The sequence below is a fragment of the Giraffa tippelskirchi genome, chromosome 8, assembly GCF_054371585.1.
Source record: "Giraffa tippelskirchi isolate mGirTip1 chromosome 8, T2T-mGirTip1v1.2.pri, whole genome shotgun sequence".
Classification (NCBI taxonomy): domain Eukaryota; kingdom Metazoa; phylum Chordata; class Mammalia; order Artiodactyla; family Giraffidae; genus Giraffa; species Giraffa tippelskirchi.
Genome location: NC_137282.1, coordinates 58,320,543 through 58,340,144, shown reverse-complemented (window position 1 = coordinate 58,340,144; position 19,602 = coordinate 58,320,543). Strand labels below are relative to the sequence as shown.

The 19,602-nt window shown below is 45.0% G+C and overlaps 1 long non-coding RNA gene across 1 annotated transcript in view; it reads right to left on the bottom strand.

Annotated features, from left to right (window-relative positions):
- Nucleotides 1-19,602, bottom strand: part of LOC145519058 (uncharacterized) — a 53,119-nt gene that overhangs the window by 24,181 nt on the left and 9,336 nt on the right. Inside the window, exons 2-3 of the long non-coding RNA XR_014063498.1 lie at nucleotides 19,140-19,408; nucleotides 15,250-15,417 (exon numbers count right to left, since the gene is read on the bottom strand). This is a non-coding gene — a long non-coding RNA (uncharacterized LOC145519058). The remainder of the gene's footprint in view (nucleotides 1-15,249; nucleotides 15,418-19,139; nucleotides 19,409-19,602) is intronic.

Sequence of the window (19,602 nt, the reverse complement as noted above, 5' to 3'; positions counted from 1 at the left end):
TCCTGAACACCTGCAGACCTCGCACTGCACACCTCTTCCTCAGCATACACTGATCAACCTGGTTCGGTGGAGCAGTAAGCCCCCTGACAGATTTCCAACCCTCTGTGTATAACCACTCTCTGCTGAGGACACCACGCTAACAGCAGAAAGCAAAGAGGAACTAAAGAGCCTCTTGGTGAGGGTGAAGCAGGAGAGTGAAAAAGCTGGCTTAAAACTCAACATTCCAAAAACTAAGGTCATAGCATCCAGTCCCATTACTTCATGGCAAGTAGGTGGGGACAAAGTGGAAGTAATGACAGATTTTATTTTCTTGGGCTCCAAAATCACCATAGACAGTGACTGCAGCTATGAAGTTAAAAGATACTTGCTCCTTGAAAGAGAAGCTATGAATAATCTAGACAGCATATTAAAAAGCAGAGACATCACTTTGCTGACAAAGTCTGTGTAGTCAAAGCTATGGTTTCTGCAGTAGTCATGTGCAGATGTGAGGTTTGGGCAACAAAGAAGGCTTTCAAATTATGGGGCTGGAGAAGACTCTTGAGAGTCCCTTGGACTGCAAGGAGAACCAACCAGTCAATCCTGAAGGAAATCAATCCTGAATATTTATTGGAAGGACTGATGCTGAAGCTGAAGCTCCAGTACTTTGGCCACCTGCTGAGAAAAGTCAACTCACTGGAAAAGACTCTAATGCTGAGAAAGGTTGAGGGCAGGTGAGAAGGGGGCGACAGAGGATGAGATGGTTGGATGGCATCACTGACATGGACATGAGTTTGAGCAAACTCTGGGAGGTGGCGAAGGAAAGGAAGCCTGGTGTTCTGCAGGCCATGGAGTCACAAACAGTCAAATGATGTCTGAGCAACTGAACAACAGTAACAGCTATTCTGGAAATCTTATGTAATGCCTTTCTCAGACATTTAAAAGAGAAGACAAGCTTTTTGCAGGATATATGTACATGACTTTGGCTGGAACTCTGAGCTCTGAGGTGTATTAAGCCTTTATAACATAACTGTGAAAATGAATACACTGTGTTTGCACCCTTGCTTTCGGCCGGGTGTGTTCAGCCTGGAATTCCCACCTGTTTTCTCTTGTTCAATTCATCAGTTTGTCTAAAGGAAGAGGACCCCTCCCAAGATGGGGAAGAAATCTTTGCTCTATGTCTGAAGCCAGGACTCAGGTGTGAGTTGCCCAGGCACAGCAGATGACCCAGGTCAATCCATCTAGAAAATGCAGAAGAGGCAGCCTCAAGGAGCATGTTTTATCTGCAAGGAGTCTCACTTTGCTAAATAAATCGGTTTTTTAAAAAATCACTGAGCATCTACTGGGGAATGCCTTTCATCTTCATGTTGGAAAACCAAACTTGGGTCCACTTGCCTGAGTGCTGTAAAGCCAATCTGTGGACACAGGGTTGTGGTGAAGAAAAGTGCAGGGTTTATTGCAGGTGCCAAGCAGGAGTCCAGGCAGCTAGTGCTCAGAAGATACAAACTCCTCGATGACTTTCAAGAAAAGGTTTTTAAAGACAGTGAGAAGAGTTGTAGGGTGCAGATCACCTTGTGGAGATTCTTCTTGATTGGTAGGTGGTGAGGTAATCAAGAGTTGGGCTTACTACCTCAGTTGGTAAAGAATCTACCTGCAATGCAGGAGACCCCGGTTTGATTCCTGGGTCAGGAAGATCCCTGGGAGAAGGGATAGGCTACCCACTCCAGTATTCTTAGGCTTTCCTGGTGGCTCAGTCAGTGAAGAATGTGCCTGCAGGAGACCTGGGTTTGATCCCTGGGTCGGGAAGATCCTCTGGAGGACGACATGGTGACCCACTCTAGTATTCTTGCCTAGAGAATCCCCATGGACAGAGGAGACTGGCGGGCTGCAGTCCATGGGGTCACAAAGAGACAGATATGACTGAGCAACTCAGCATACACAATCAGGAGTCAGCATCATCAACCTACGGGTTCCAACTGCTCTGGAGTCTCCATGCTTGTGGGCCCCACACAGTTAACTTCTCCTACCTGGTGGGGGTCTCAGTATCTGCAAAACAGCTCCAAGGACATGGCTCAGAATATCGTCTATAGTCCTTGAGGAGCTAAAGGTATCTGACTTTGTTTAGTGACTAAACTATTATTATTATTTTGTTTTGCTTGACTGTTTTCCCTTCTTTCTGTATTTTCTCACTTATCTGATTAAATGTATTTTTTGAAACGTGGGAAAGGTCTGGAGGCTCAAGCTTTTCTACAGGTGAGAGGCAGGTGAAGGACTCGGGGGCAAGGGTCCTGCCCAGTTTCATTCTTTCGGCTCCTCTCTGACCTCCTCTGCTCCCATCGTGACCTGGACCAGGCGTGTCTGTAAATGCTTCCCCCAGCTCTCACTCAGGAATGAGATGGCGTCTTGCTATAACAGAGGATGCTGACTGCGTACAGCCTCCTAGACTTCGGCATAGGCAGGAGCTGGGAGAACAGGCCGGCTCAGCGGCTGCTGGAGCATTCCAGGGGCGGCTCGGTGCCATCACCTGGTTTGCTTCCCCCAGCATCCTCCACACGGCACCCAGCCTAGTCCCGTGGAAGCATGTCCTTTCCAGAAACATTCCGTGAAAAGGAGAGCTCAGAGAGCCTTTTTTTTTAAAAGCATTCTACCCTTCCCTCACACCATTTAGTTCCCTAAGGATGGTGCTTCTGAGTAGGTTTAATTGTTTTTTTACCCTTAGCTACCCAGACTTTAATGAAATCATCAAATCAAACTGTGTCTTTTGCATCCTAACTATGAGTGTCATATGTAAGAGAGCCGTGACTTATTCTTTTGTTGATCAGATATGCACACGTTCCCGTGACAGCCTGTGCATTTTACATTAAGCAATGGTTTGGTCGTGTCTGGGCTGAATCACGTTGTACCATTTACCCAATGATCTTTCCTTCTATTTATTAAAAATCCATTTGTCTGTGTCTGGAAATTGGCTAGGTAACTTGACAAATGCGTTTATCCAATTTATAAAGGCCCCTTGTAATATCTTGCTTATGTCCGCGAAGAGAAGACTCTTGGTTTCTCCTTCTCCAGCCCTGTTTTTGTTGCCGTTTGCTTTATCACGTTTTGGCAATTTAGAATTGCCACCGGAAATAGTCCTGTCATGGGCATCAGTCAGGTACTCTTTCCAGTGCGTCTCCTCCAAGAATAATGACTCCAAAACTTTCACTGTAGAATTTTGCCCCAGGAAGCTTCCACCCTGAGTAAACATTCCAGATCTAGAACAAACTATCCTTTAATAACAACAACAAATACACACACACACACACACACACACACACACATATAATACAGCATCATTTCTCAGTATTCTCAAGAAAGAAGCATGGAATTTACTTACTGTATGAATTATCCTTTTTTAAAGTAATTTTAACCTACTAACTAAGGAGAAGAAGGCCACAAAGGATAAGATGGGAGGATGGCATCACCAATTCAATGGACATGAACTTGGGCAAACCTCGGGAGATGGTGAGGGACAGAGAGGCCTGACGTGCCGCAGTCCATGGAATCACAAAGAGTTGGACACAACTTGGCAACTGAACCCACAACACACACAAAACTGAAAGCTCGTTGAATAAAAACTCCAAATAGAATGAAGGTGTTAGCTATTGAAATGATTTCTTGAACTTGCCTTTCTGCAGAATAAATTTCAAGCTATTTCTAAGTAATCTTTTCTAACTCAAACATAACTTCTTAGATTAACGCAATTAATGCCTACACCAAAAGCTAAATATTTTGAAGAAATAATAACTGGCTTATGGCTTTGAAAAGCAAAAAAAGGAGAAAGAATGAGGACTGCTACATTTTGGTCTATACTTGGAAGGCAGCCAGCATTTATTCATTCTCATTCACAGTTTTTATTCATTGGATCTTTTGATCTAAGCCACACTTAAATACATACTTCTAAACTAGATGCTACCGGAAGGTTTATTTTGCACTTAGAGTGTCTTTTTCTTTCTGTTTTTAGTGAAGGGTGTGGAGGCTCAGTTATGTTTAAAGAGAGTGAGGGCTGTTGTTCTTCACTTGCTAAGTTGTGTCTGACTCTTTGCGACCCATCCTGGCAGCGCGCCAGGCTTCCCTGTCCTCTGCTATCTCCCGGAGCTTGCTCAAACTCATGTCCATTGACTCGGCGATGCCATCCAACCATCTCATCTTCTATCACCCTCTTCTCCTTTCTTCTTCTCCTTCTCCCTGAGGGCTGTTAGGTTAATATTAGCATTACTTCTCAGTGACCGAATCTCAGATTTTAAATAGTAAAGAATCTGCCTGCCAATGCAGGAGACGCTGGAGACAGGGGTTTGATCCCCGAGTCAGGGAAGATGTCCTGGAGTAGGAAATGGCAACCTACTCCAGTATTCTTGCCTGTAAAATCCCATGGACAGAGGAGCCAGGTGGGCTACAGTCCACGAGGTCGCACAGAGTCGGATGTGACCGAGCACACCCGCATAAGAAGCAGAGCCGGTGTGGGCTCACACCCAGCTGTGCTGTGCTGGGGGTCCTGTGTGACTTCCTGAGGGGCTGTCTGTGCCATCTGCACAGTGTCTTCTGGGCACGGCTTTGGCCCTGGCAGCTTATTTGGAACTCTGCTCAGTCATTTCTGAAAGCACAGGTCCCTTAGGTTAAGGCTGGCAACACCACTGGCAAATGGAGCCTAATCTCAGAACTGTGACTATTTCTGGACACCACGGTAAGGATGCCCCTGTGAACTCCCTACCAGGTTGGTGCCTCGCTAAGACCCTCACGGCACGGAATGGGTATGTTTCAACCTGGACCACCAGTGAGAGAGGTGCCCATGTCACTCCCATCCTCACTGCCCGTCTCAGGGGCAGCAGCAGGAACCAGGTGGAATCAATGTGTACTGGCAAATGAATGGGTTAATGAATGGACCAGTGTGCTATCTGGAAAACAGTGGAATTTTCTCAGCCTTTAAATTGGTTTTCTAGAAACTCACTTATGAGCCCAAACAATCTCACTTCCCAAATTTAAATCAGATGTTATATCTGATGTTGAGACTTTTTTTACTTTTAAAGTCACTCAGACATGTCCGACTCTTTGCGACCCCATGGACTATACAGTCCATGGAATTCTCCAGGCCAGAATACTGGAGTGGGTAGCCATTCCCCTCTCCAGGGGATCTTTCCAACCTAGGGATCAAACGCAGGTCTCCTGCATTGCAGGCAGATTCTTTACCAGCTGAGCCACAAGGGAAGCCCAAGAATACTGGAGTGGGTAGCCTTTCCCTTCTCCAGGGGATCTTCTCAACCCAGGAATTGAACCGGGGGTCTCCTGCATCGCAGGCAGATTCTTTACCAGCTGAGCTATCAGGGAAGCCCCTGATGTTGGAAACAAGGACACAAGTGTTGGGGAAATTCCACCGCTGTGACGGTAATTCTGTATCCCTCTCTCACCGCCAACCCCTCCTCTGCCCTGCTGTGCCTAGCTCTGTGCCAGGCACTCAGCTCTTCAGTTGCATCATCAAGCCTGCCTCGGCCTCTGGCTTGAGATGAGGTTCAGCCATGGAGTCACTGGCAGATCTTGGACTCGGAAGAGGGAAACGCTGAGGTCTGTCCTCTCGGCTCTCCCCCTGCCTCCCTCCCGTAGCTCCAGCCATCCACATGGAGTGACGGTTGAGAATGGCACCCTCCTCCCCGGGGGCCTGCACGCACTCTCTGCCGTCTTCACCCTAGAAGACACTGCACCTCTAGAGCCTGTTCACCTAGGGATCCTGCTGGGCTCAGATCCCTCCCTCTCACCTGACATCCAAAGGAACTCAAGATTTAAAGTGAAAACTTCAGACCATATGAGCACTAACCTAGAATGTGAGTGTTTGGGGACCTTAGGCATCAAAAAGTCCCTCTGCCAGTGGAACTGGAAACCATAAAGGAAAACAAGACAGCTGTGTCTAAGAAAAGTTAACTTCTATACTCTAAAACTATCACATATGATAAATATAGTAATAGCAAAAACCATCCCAGATAGTGCTCGATGTAAAGAATCTGCCTGTCCATGCAGGAGATGCAAGAGACTCAGGTTTAAGCCCTGGGTCAGGAAGATCCCCTGGAAGAGGAAATGGCAACCCACTCCAGTCTTCTTGCCTGGTAAACCCCCTGGACAGAGGAGCCTCGTGGGGTCAAGCCCATGGCGTCGCAGAGAGTTGGACATAACTGAGCGACTGAGCACGCACGCATTTACCCCAAATCTACATCTCATCTTTCCCTACTCTTGATTCTGAGCAGAACCTGGTCTTCTTCAGGGATGCATTTAGCCAGGTGTCTCTGAGGAGGTGATCGTCCCAGACCCTGGTCCTGGGCACCAGTGCGTCTACAGCCACCACCCGGATCTGTGGCCCTGGCCGGTGCTTTGTTTTGAGATGACTGTGCACCCGGCCAATGAGAAATCTTTGAGAAGTCACCCCTCTCCTCATCCTCAATGTTAGGTTTCACTCTGTCCTTTCACTCAAAATGATGGCTATTTATTCTTCCATCCCTCATTCGCTGGTTGATCCCATCTGTACATACATTCAACACTATCAGCTTTAGTATCTACATTCAACACTATCAGCTTTAGTATCTACATCCAACACAGTATTTATTTAAAACAATTTGAGAGCAGACTTGAGTTGAGACAAAGGCCTTCCCCATCAATGGAGATCAATCGTTTAAAAAGAAAGCAGCCTGAAACATCAGTGAAGCCCCAGCATCACTCTTGACTGTGGTCAGCTGGGTCAGGGGCTGCTCAATATTACTTAATGAGATCAAAATACAAAGAAAACAGAAAAAGAATACTAAGGAAGTCCAGATGATGGGACCCTCCATGATGTCTGTTTAGTTCAGAATGGGAGAAAATAATAGCAAACGAAGCAACAGACAAACAATTAATCTCAAAAATATACAAGCAACTTCTGCAGCTGAATTCCAGAAAAATAAACGACCCAATCAAAAAATGGGCCAAAGAACTAAACAGACATTTCTCCAAAGAAGACATACAGATGGCTAACAAACACATGAAAAGATGCTCAACATCACTCATTATTAGAGAAATGCAAATCAAAACCACAATGAGGTATCATTTCACACCAGTCAGAATGGCTGCTATCCAAAAGTCTACAAGCAATAAATGCTGGAGAGGGTGTGGAGAAAAGGGAACCCTCTTACACTGTTGGTGGGAATGCAAACTAGTACAGCCACTATGGAGAACAGTGTGGAGATTCCTTAAAAAACTGGGAATAGAACTGCCATATGACCCAGCAATCCCACTGCTGGGCATACACACCGAGGAAACCAGAATTGAAAGAGACGCGTGTACCCCAATGTTCATCGTGGCACTGTTTACAATAGCCAGGACATGGAAGCAACCTAGATGTCCATCAGCAGATGAATGGATAAGGAAGCTGTGGTACATATACACAATGGAATATTACTCAGCCATTAAAAAAAATACATTTGAATCGGTTCTATTGAGATGGATGAAACTGGAGCCCATTATACAGAGTGAAGTAAGCCAGAAAGAAAAACACCAATACAGTATACTAATGCATATATATGGAATTTGAAAGATGGTAACGATAACCCTATATGCGAGACAGAATAAGAGACACAGATGCATAGAACAGTCTTATGGACTCTGAGGGAGAAGGTGAGGGTGGGACGTTCTGGGAGAATAGCATTGAAACATGTATATTATCATATGTGAAACAGAACACCATTCCATGTTCGATGCATGAGACAAATGCTCAGGGCCGGGGCAATGGGATGACCCAGAGGGATGGGATGGGGAGGGATGTGGGGGGGGGGGTCCAGGAAGGGGAACACATGTAAACCCATGGCTGATTCATGTCAATGTATGGCAAAAACTATTACAATGTTGTAAAGTAATTAGCCCCCAACTAAAATAAATAAATTTATTTAAAAAAAATAAAAAGAAAAAAAAAAGAAACAAAGGGCCCGAAGAGAAACATATTCTATTATTTATCAGCATCCCTCAGGCAGCCGAATCAAATCTCCAGCTTCCTCTAAGAAAGAGCAGAAGCATCAGCAGCAAATTTCCTGACCCACAGAAGTGGATGTGGCTGCTTGACTTGAACAAGTGCTCACCTGCGGTCAGCACAGAGCCCTTGGGCATACCGTGTTTCTCCACATCGGCAAAAAGGTGCAATCCCTCCTCTATCAGAGGACCCCCAGGTTCCAAGCAATGGGAACACGCAAAGCAAAGCCAAATTCAGAGTCCTCTGTTGAGGTCAATGTACTGGCCCAGGAAGAGGATGAAACATGTCAGCCGTACACAGGGTTCTGCAGGAAAACTCCGGCTACTCGATTCTTCCCCTTGGATCAGAATTCCAAAGCTACCCCGCCACGCACTGTGTCCTGTCCTCTCCAGTTTCCCTTCTGAGGACAAAGCCCCTTGACCTCCCTCTCCTCACTAGCTCCCCTTCTTTCAGGACACTGCCCGTGGTCACCAGGAGCGTTAGCCCCTCCCGGTTTTACCCAAAGTTCTGTTTTCATTCCCGGCAACTTGAATATCTGTTGTATGGCACCAGGACAAATGGTTAAGAAGGGTGTATATTTAGAAGATGATCCTTAAAAGCCATAAATAATCAATAGGTATGTTCTCACAAATTATGTGTATGTTCTCTTAAATGTAATAATTATCACTCATGTATGTTTATGTTGTTAACACCCCTGCTGCTGCTGCTAAGTTGCTTCAGTTGTGTCCAACTCTGTGCGACCCCATAGATGGCAGCCTACCAGGCTCTTCCATCCATGGGAATTTCCAGGCAAGAGTACTGGAGTGGGTTGTCATTGCCTTCTCCATTAACATGCCTAGCCATTCTAAATATCCATGTTAGGTTACTTCATTGATCAAAAAGCTGATTCTTGTGGCATGCAGCTAACATCTGCTGGCTTGCTTGTCTCTCTCTGGGAACAGCATCTGATTCTTTTGGCTACCTGACACCCCTCTGCATGGTTCTACTGGACACGATTAATCAGAGAGAAGCGACCACAGCACGGGGTTTGGTGGCAGACCTCACGGTGTTTGGTCCTGTTTTTCTTAGGAAACCGGTGAGGAAGTTGAGACCAAGTGAGATTATAAAAGTCTCCCAACATCAGACAGTGTTTTATTGTATTTGCAAGAAACCAATACAGATTCTGCTTCTCCCAGCGATGAAGGTCTATTCAAGCCATATCTCTTTGTGTTCAACCAGAGAGGCAGAAGAATAAAAAGCCTTATTTTTTGAAGCTGCTGGATTATTCTCCTAGGGCTGCCTCAATAAATGATCACAAAACTTGTGCCTTTAAACAGCAGATCTGTATTCTCTCACAGTCTGGAAATCAGAAACCAGAAAGCCATGAAGACTCCAGAGGAAAATGCGCTCCATGCCTCTTCCAGCTTCTGGTGGCTCCGGAAATCCTCCAGGCGTCCCGGCTCGGGACACAGCCTCCACTCTGCCTGGTCTTCTCACTCCTCTTCTCTGCCTGCCCGTGTGTCCTCTCCTGGTATCATTCAGTCATCAGTCGCTGGACTCAGGGCCTATCCTAAATTCAGGATGATCTCATCTCAAGATCTGTAAGTTGTTTACATCTGCAAAGACCCAATTTCCAGTAAGGTCCTGTTCTGAGGTTCCAGGTGGACATGAACTCTGGTTGTTCTTGTTGTTCAGCCACTAAGTTGTTTCTGATGCTTTGCAACCCCATAAACAGAGGCTGCAACACGCCAGGCTCCCCTGTCCTTCATTATCTCACAGAGTTTGTTCAAATTTGTATCTATTGAGTCTGTGATGCGATCTCTCCATCTCATCCTCTGCCACCCCCTTCTCCTTTGGCCTTCATTTTTTCCCAGCATCAGGGTCTTTTCCATCAGGTGGCCAAAGGTTTGGAGCTTCAGCTTCAGCATCAGTCCTTCCAATGAATATTCAGGACTGATTTCCTTTAGGATGGATTGGTTTGATCTCCTTGCAGTCCAAGAGACTCTCAAGAGTCTTCTCCAGCAACACAAGTCAAAAGCATCAATTCTTTGGTCCTCAGCCTTCTTTATGGTCCAACTCTCACATCCGTACATGACTACTGGAAAAACCATATCTTTGACTAGACGGACATTCGTCAGCAAAGTAATGTCTCTGCTTTTTAATACACTGCCTAGATTTGTCATAGCTTTTCTTCCAAGGAGCAAGCATCTTTTAATTTCAAGGCTGTAGTCACCATCTGCAGTGATTTTGGAGCCCAAGAAAATAACTGTTTCCAATTCTGGGGGAGAGGTGCTATTTGTCTCACTACAAACACTTACAGCTAAGAGAGATTTCACAGTCACCCTGTTTTCCCTGTCACACTGAACTCAATTCCAGGGAAGTGGCACTTCCTGGAAATCACACCCCTTCTCTGGGGCCCCTTCTCTGACCGACTTTGTTTCCCACTCACTCCCACACTTGTCTAATATGATCAGGCCATGCACAATGGCTGATGGTCCCCAGACGGACTGTCGGGCCTTCAGCCTTATGGACCTGTGTGGACCCCTCTGGTCACATGCTTTGTTGACCCCCACTTGTCTTTCTGCGTCTCACAGTCATATACAGAATTCCCCTTTGGGATTATAATCAAGCTATATGTGCTTATGCTCGTCCGCTCAGTCGTGTCCTACTGTTTGCAACCCTATGGACTGTAGCCAGCCAGGAACTCTCCATGCAGGAATAAAGGAGTGGGTTGCCATTTCCTCCTACAGGGGATCTTCCCAACCCAAGGATCAAACCCATGTCTCTTGAGTCTCCTGCGTTGGCAGGGAAATTCTTTACCAGTAGCACCACCTGGGAAGCCCAATAGGTGATGAAAACAGTAGAGAATGAAAAGAATAAATGAGTGTCCATTTGTCTATCTATCTACCTATATATTTATCCATTCGTCCATCCATCCATCTATACCTATATACATACACACATACATTTACATATCTACCTATGTTTCTAAGCAATCAGTTAATTATCTTTTTGGCTCAAGAAATGGATGCATTATGTTGTAAAAGATAAAGAAAAGAAAGACACATATAAGCTTTGTGTTAGCAGGCTTCCCTGATGACTCAGACAATAAAGAGTCTGCCTGCAATGCAGTAGACCTGAGTTCTGTTCCTGGGTCAGGAAGATCCCCTGGAGAAGGGCATGGCAACCCACTCCAGTATTTTTGCCTGGAGAATTCCATGAACAGAGGAGTCAGGCCGGCAACAGTCCATGGGGTCTCAAAGAGTCGGACACGACTGAGCAACCAGTACACACACACAAGGGGGATTTTGGTTTATAACAGTGCCTGGAATACAAGAGTTACTTAGCAAATACTGTTGAATGAATAAGCTTTCTGTCTCAGATTTGTGAATTTTATAAACCTTTCTTTTTCATCTACTCTCTCTGAACCACAGAAAAAGATAAGATCTATTAAAATTCAGATGAAAAAATGTCCTATAGATAAAAATCATCATTCTGTATCAAGGTTAACGACCTATATTATAAACATTTTTTTTCAAAACAACTATAGATAAAATATTAAAAGATTAGAGTGGTCGTTTGCTTAAGAAATTATTTTAAAAGCAACAAATACATCCAAATATTATTTCTTTGGAAGAAGTCCTTTGAAAGTCGATTGGCCTCAGATGATGTTATTTAATTTCATGGGAACAGGACTGAAGAGGTACAGATAAATCTATTCTGTTTATTTTATTTTTGATATTCAGGTGAGAATGAAATGGGGTTCTCTGATGAACAAAAAGCAATCAAAATCCATGAGTCAGGGATAGAGCTAAATAATACATTTTTAAAAAGCTACTAACTGGTAGGAGACATGAAAATACATAGACATTGCTTGACCATCATCGCCAGTCTTTCACAGTAGGATTCCTACTCTCGGAGGGACCATTGCCTATGTTTGCTGTGAGTTTTATGGATTTTGTGATACTGCAGTCTCTTCCTAAAAGAACAGAAAGCATTATCTGGTGGAGGGGTGAAGCCAGCCCCGTGACAAACTGTCTACGACCTAGCATCGCCTTCTCTTAAGGATTTCTTCCCTCATCTACACTTTGTCCCAGGACCTGGGGCTTTACACAGTCCAGGAGAGAGAGTCCTGCTGCCCACCTGCCCATCAGAAAGAGACCCACCTGGTCCAGGAGGGCCCCGCAGTGAGTCCGCACTCCCCTCTTTCCAGGGCTGCTCATGCGCTCCTGGCGAGTCTGTGCCCTGATGCTCTCTTCTTGGCTGAGCTGAAATGTCTTCCCTTTTTGTTCTGGGTCCACATCTCCACTGCTTCCTCCACGCAGACACCCCCACCTGCTCTTATGCTTACGTGTGTCCCCGACTCAGATCTAAATTCCCATCCCCGGAGCCTCGTAGTCTTGGCACATGAGACAAGCCCAGGGCACACCTGTTGGGGGCAGGTTGCTGTGGGCAGCAGGGAGGGAGCTGGGTGAGGTGCCCAGGGGGCTGAGGCTTGTGGCAGGGCCTGGTGGATTTCAAGTCCTGAAGATCATGGTGATGAATTTGGCTTTTCTCCTGAAGGTGATGAGAAGGCTTTGGAGATTTTGAACAGAGGAGTAAGTAGGAGGCTTATATTTAAAAAGTTCACTTTGGCTACTGTAAAAGACACCACAGGAAGTATGGGTGGAAGCAGGCAGGCAAGTTGGGAAGTTACCATGGTAACCAGGTGAGAGATGCGGGTGTCCTGTAGGAGGAGATGGGTAGGAGGAGCAAGACGGGTCAGACCTGTGTATGTTTCAAAGCCCTGGTGGAAAACCTTGCTGAGGGATTGAAGGTGGTATACGAGAAAACACAACCAAGGAGAACTCCATGGTCTTGGCCCGAGTTTTTGGCCACCAGAGGATGGGCCATCGAGGGGAGAACTGGTTGGAGTGAGAGGTAATGGGAGCCTTTTCAATCATGTCACAGCAAGACATGTCTCAGACACGGAAACAGAGATGAAATTAGGAGATGGAATTGGACGTCTGGAGCTCTGGAGAATGGGGCTGAGGAATCATTGTGGGGGCGTGGGAATGTCACGAGCAGATAATGATATTACAGCAAAAGTGTTGGGTAAGAACACCTAAGGATGAGAATAGACGGAGAAACCCCACAAGGTCCAAGGATAAGCCATGGGGCTGAAAAGAGGGGGAGAAGCAAGTAAGGAGGCTGAAAGAAAACCCAGGGTGAGCAGGCCAAGTCCTTATTATACTCAGCGAAATAAGGCAGAGAAACACAAATACTGCATGATATGACATCTGTGGAATCTAAAACGTAAGACAAACTAGTGACTATAACAGGCTTCCCAGGTGGCACTAGTGGTAAAGGACCCGCCTGCCAATGCAGGAGACATAAGAGACCAGGTTCGATCCCTGGGTCGGGAAGATCCCCTGGAGGAAGGCACAGCAACCCCCTCCAATATTCTTGTCTAGAGAATCCCATGGACAGAAGAGCCTGGCTGGGTACAGTCCATAGGATTGCAAAGAGTCGTACATTACTGACTACACAACCTAGCATGCACACAGCGACTATAACAACAACAACAACACAACTCACAGATATAGGGAACAAACTAGTGGTTACCAGTGGGGAGAGGGAAGAGGGAGGGGCAAAATAAGGGCAGAAAAATTCTATGGATAAAATAAATAGGCTGCAATGATGTATTATACAACACAGGGAAATAACCAGCACTTCCTAGTAACTATAAGTGGAAAGCAACTTTTAAAAATTGTGAATCACCATGCTGTACACCTGTAACTTACATAATATTGTACATCAACTATATTCCAATTTTTAAAAATGAAACAAAAAAATCATCCTAAGAGAAAATTAAGGAGCTTGTTGCAATGGTAAGCAAAGATGTACGGGAGAAGGGTATGCAGAGTCTCAGGAGGTTTTATTTCTCTTTAAGATGAGAGGGAGCACGGGTTAGATTTTGGCTTGGGAATGAGCGAGAACAGGAGGAGAGAGTCATGCAGAAGAGAGAAAGGAATCTTCCAAACACATGACTTCAGCATTAGAATCGCAGTGAAGATGAAGTAGGTACTTAAGTTCACCAGCCGACAGGCACTGAGACCGAGAGACCTGTTAAAAGGATGAATGGATAAGGAGGGAAGCACTGGTGACCGAGGAAAACAATAGACTGGAAACACTATGAAAATGTACTGCACGTAGGATCTACAGTTTTTCTCAGGAGCAATTCAGTGTTTGCCCAGAAAGCCCTTGTTCCACATGATTCTTCTTAAGGGACAAAGCCAAGCTCCCGTTGCTCTGGATAAAAACCTCACATTATGACCTGTGAGTGGACGCCCACAAGTTTCCAAACACATGACCCACACGACAGGACATGCCTGAGGATAAGCACCCATGGGTGGACAGCTCTCCATCCTTTCTCTGCGATGACGTCCAACAGAGCTCCTGGTGGGGGTTTGAGAATGACTAATAAGTGTCGTATGAACTACATTGTTAGCAGTTGTTCACAGTTTCCATGTTTCAGGAAGATATTTGGCCCATGGCAGAGAAATGTAATTACACTGTCTTATAGTGGGTTTCCTTAAACCTTTATTTCTCCTAGAAATAGTCTCACATTTTTCTGTTTGTAGCTAGAGAAGATACACTTTCAGAAAACCTGGATTTGAAAATGGTTCACCTGCTTCCTAGTTCTGTGCCACCACACGAGTGGTCCTTCTCCCTTAGCTCCGTTTGTTTCTCTATAAACAGGTGCAATAGCACCTGCTTCCTAATGCTGTCATTTAGATTAAGTGAGACAAAGCATGTGAAAACACCTGACGGAGTGCAAAAAAAAATTTATATATAGGAGTTACCAAATGAGGGAAATATTCATTTCTTTAAAAAGGTGTCAAGGCTGGAACAGTCTGATCATGTTGGACATGCTGTTCCAAGGCTGGAACAAGGCAGATCATGCCTTGTCCTCACCAATCACTCATCCACACGGCAGTTTTCATTTTTGAAAGCAGTCCTTCCTCTTGTGCATGTCTTATAACCTCGTCACCATGCCTAGAATCTGACGATCATCACACCCTTCCTATCCTGCATTTCATGTTTGAGTATTTTCCATATAAATGATATTTATGTTCCCCCCAAATTAGTTGGAAAGTTGAATTCCTTTGTTTTAGATTTTTAATTAAACGGCTTATTTGGCATCAGTCTTTAGATCTTAAAATTATTTTAAAAAAGTGTCAAGAAAGAATGTGAATTGTTGGCAGTGCTATTTGTTTTGTTGTGGTGACATTTACCTCTTCATCCGGAAGGCATTCCAAGCCCTTGGAGTGACCATCGCAGGCGGGATGTGGGACAAACAGCTGCTTCTGTGCCTGGAGCCTGGGAAACGTGTGTGGGGAGCAGCACAGGAAACCCTGGGAACTGAGTTGAATTCTCCGTTCTCCCATTTCTTCTACTCTGTCCTGCTCCGACATGAAACAGAAGGCACATCAGAAACTGGGGCATTTGAGGAGGAGGATTTCTTTACCCAGGGATTGTTTACAAAGGTTCGGTATAAGGAGGGCCACAGGCAGCTTTCAGCAAAACAGGGCTTGTCGCAGAAGGACTGTGGCCAAGCCGACGATGGAAGAGAGGTCGGGGAGAAATGACCAGACCACAGGAGGGACTCTTGTAGCCTGGTCAGCGGGGGAGAAGCCCGCCTACAGGGACTCCTCTGAGAGGGCCCCAGGAGGGTAAAGTCCAGTGGGAGCCCAGGGCGGAGAAGAAGGGAACGGTGAGTGGGGAGATACAGAGGGGTAATCAGAAGAGATCTCGAACTCCCCCCGGGAGAAATTAACCCTCTGAGCCTCAGTTCCTCAGTCGTGAAGTAAGATTGACGGTAGTGCCTCCTTTATAGGGTTAAAATTAAACTACATTAAAAAATGCTTTTAAACACAGACCATAGTTCACACACAAAAAAATCACTAAATAATGATACTGTCATCATCTACCCCCCAAAGAAGGAAAACAGTGCCGTCAGTCCCCAGCGGCAGTGTGAGATCCGGAGAGCGGGCGCCGAAGCAGGACACAGATACTAATCCCGAAGCTGCTGCCCGAGCAGGACTCGCCTTCTTTTCTGCTGCTTCTGCCTCTGGGCTTCCCCTTTTTTTTTTTTTCATTTTTTAACATTTTTTTTTAGAATATAGATGATTTACAATCTAGACTTCTTAAAAGGAGTAATAATGAGATGACTCCTCGAGGAACTAAAGCAAAGGAAAAATGTGGAGTTAAAGGTTGGAAGGAAAGCAACCTAAATGTCCATCGACAAAGGGATCGATAAAGATGTGGTACATATATACACTGGAATACTATTCAGCCATCAAAAAGAATGAAGTAAATCCATTTACAGAGATGTAGAGAGACCTAGAACATGTCACACAGAGTGAAGTAAGTCAGGAAGAGAAGAACAAATATTGTGTATTAACACATATATGTGGAATCTCTAAAAGTGGTACAGATGAATCTATTCGCAAAGCAGAAATAGAGACACAGATGTAGAGAACAAACCTATGGGCACCAAGGGGGACGAGGGGGCAGGGATGAACTGGGGGATTGGGATTGACATATCTACTCTACTCTGTATAAAACAGCTAATTAATGAGAACCTACAAAACTGGACTTTCAAGTCCGTTGCCCACGTTAGTTGGGATTTTCTGTTTTTGTTTTGTGCAATTGAGTGGGAAGAGTCCCTTGCAAAGTTGGGATATTAATTCTTTATCAGATATATTAGATCCAAAATTTTCTTCCGTTTTCCCCCACAAAGGTTGCCTTTTCACTCTGTTGATAATTTCCTGTGCAGAAGCTTTTACTTTGATGTAGTTCCATGAGTTTAATTTAGCCCTTCTTCCTTGTGCTTTTGGCGTCATATCCAAGAAATCACTGATAAGACCAGTATAATGAAAACTTTTCCGATATTTTCTTCCAGGAATTTTACAGTTTCAGATATCACACCTTTAACCCATCTATGGCTGATTTTTTTTTATAATATAGGAGCCAGTTTCACTCTTTTGTACATGGCTGTGTTGTGTTAGTTGCCCAATCATAAGGTCAGAGAAGCCTGGCAGTCTACAGTCCCATGGGGTTGCAAAGAGCCGGACATGACTGAGCGACTAATACCTTCACTTTCGCAGGGGAGGCAGGGAAAGTAAAATGAGGAATTGTTCAATTGATAAATATAATTATTCAAGATGAATAGCTTCTAAAGACCTGCTGTACACACAGCATCTACAATAACAATACTGGATTGTGCACTTAAACATTTGTTAAGAGAGTAGATATCAGCAGCAGACGAATGGATAAGGAAGCTGTGGTACATATACACAATGGAATATTACTCAGCCATTAAAAAAAATACATTTGAATCGGTTCTACTGAGATGGATGAAACTGGAGCCCATTATACAGAGTGAAGTAAGCCAGAAAGAAAAACAACAATACAGTATACTAATGCATATATATGGAATTTGAAAGATGGTAACGATAACCCTATATGCGAGACAGAATAAGAGACACAGATGCATAGAACAATTTTATGGACTCTGAGGGAGAAGGTGAGGGTGGGACGTTCTGGGAGAATAGCATTGAAACATGTATATTATCATATGTGAAACAGAACACCATTCCATGTTCGATGCATGAGACAAGGGCTCAGGGCCGGGGCAATGGGATGACCCAGAGGGATGGGATGGGGAGGGAGGTGGGTGGGGGGTCCAGGAAGGGGAACACATGTAAACCCATGGCTGATTCATGTCAATGTATGGCAAAAACTATTACAATATTGTAAAGTAATTAGCCCCCAACTAAAATAAATAAATTTATAAAAAAAAAAAAAGAGAGAGTAGATATCATGTTAAGTGTTCTTACTGCAAGAAAAGGGAGAACTAAGAACATGAGGAAGTGTTGGCAGGTGACGAATGAATATGCTTATTATCTTGATTTGTGTGATGTTAACATGGGTATTTACGTATGTCTGAGCGCATCAGATTGTACAGTTTCTATATTAATTCTACTTCTTTAAAAGCTGTTATTTATTCATTTATAGCTTGGAGTTTTAAAATTCTAATCTATTAAACCAGTAGGAGTAGAAAGGGATGCTGGATGTAGAGGGGGCTAGTTATTGTGATCAAGTGAAGAGGAGGCAGATGGTGACTGCAGCCATGAAGTTGAAAGACACTTACTCCTTGGAAGAAAAGCTATGACCAACCTAGATAGCATATTAAAAAGCAGAGACTTTACTTTGCTGACAAAGTTCTGTCTAGTCAAAGCTATGGTTTTTCCAGTAGTCATGTATGGATGTGAGAACTGGACCATAAATAAAGCTGAGCATGAAAAATTGATGCTTTTGAACTGTGGTGTTGGAGAAGACTCTTGAGAGTCCCTTGGACTGCAAGGAGATCAAACCAGTCAATTCTCAGGGAAATCAGTCCTGAATATTCATTGGAAGGACTGATGCTGAAGCTGAAACTCCAATCCTTTAGCCATCTGATGCGAAGAGCCGACTCATTGGAAAAGACCCTGATGCTGGGAAAGACTGAAGGCAGGAGAAGGGGATGACAGGATGAGATGATTGGATGGCATCACCAACTCAATGGACATGAGTTTGAGCAAGCTCCTGGAGCTGGTGATGGACAGGGAGGCCTGATGTGATGGACAGGGAAGCCTGACATGCCTCAGTCCATGGGGTCACAAAGACTGAGTGACTGAATTGAACTGAGTGAGGACACCAAGTACCACCAAGGAGAGCTAACAGCCATGAATTGTGTTACTTTGTTACTTTATACATCAGCCACAAGAGACGCATTTATGGTTCTACCCAGCTTCAAGGGGCTTGGATGGGCCAATGCATGGAAGAGTTTAACCGGTATCTCCAACATCACCCTTCGGCTGTGCCACTGGGCTACCCAGGCGATTCTGCTGTTCTCCTTCTTCCGGGACTGGCTGTGGTTCATCAGAACTTCCCTTCACTTCCATGAGTGCATGTCTGTGCAGCTTGGATGTATGTTCTAGAGTTCAGACCAGTGATAGCAAATGCAGCTCATCTCCACAGACAGAGATGAGAGCATCACAAGGATGTCATGGAAACTGCAGAGGCAGAAGAAACAGGATCCCAGGCTTATCCTACATAGCACATGCACACACTCACTCACCTCTACCAACTGCACCACAGAGTTCAACAGCTTGATCATAGGATGTGCACGTCATCTGGGTTCACAGACCCCATGGGCCAGGTTCAGCAAGCACGTCATGGCCTAGTGTCCTGGCCCTAGGTCTACTGTCAACAGGTGGTCTGCAGTTTCGGGCTTTGGGATTGCTGGGTTCACACTGTGCCATCCACTGGTGCAACAAACTGTTTGGAACTGGATGTTTGGTATGAAGGCTTTGGGCTTCCTCGGTGGTTCAACGGTAAAGAATCCACCTGCAATGCAGGAGACACATGAGATGCTTGTTCAATCCCTGGGTTGGGGAGATCCCCTCGAGGAGGGCATGCAGTATTCTTGCCTGGATAATCCCATGAACAAAGGAGACTGGCGGGCTACAGCCCACGAGGTCGCAAAGAACCAGGCACAACTGAGCATGCGTGCATGAAGGCTTTTTATGACCGCAACCATA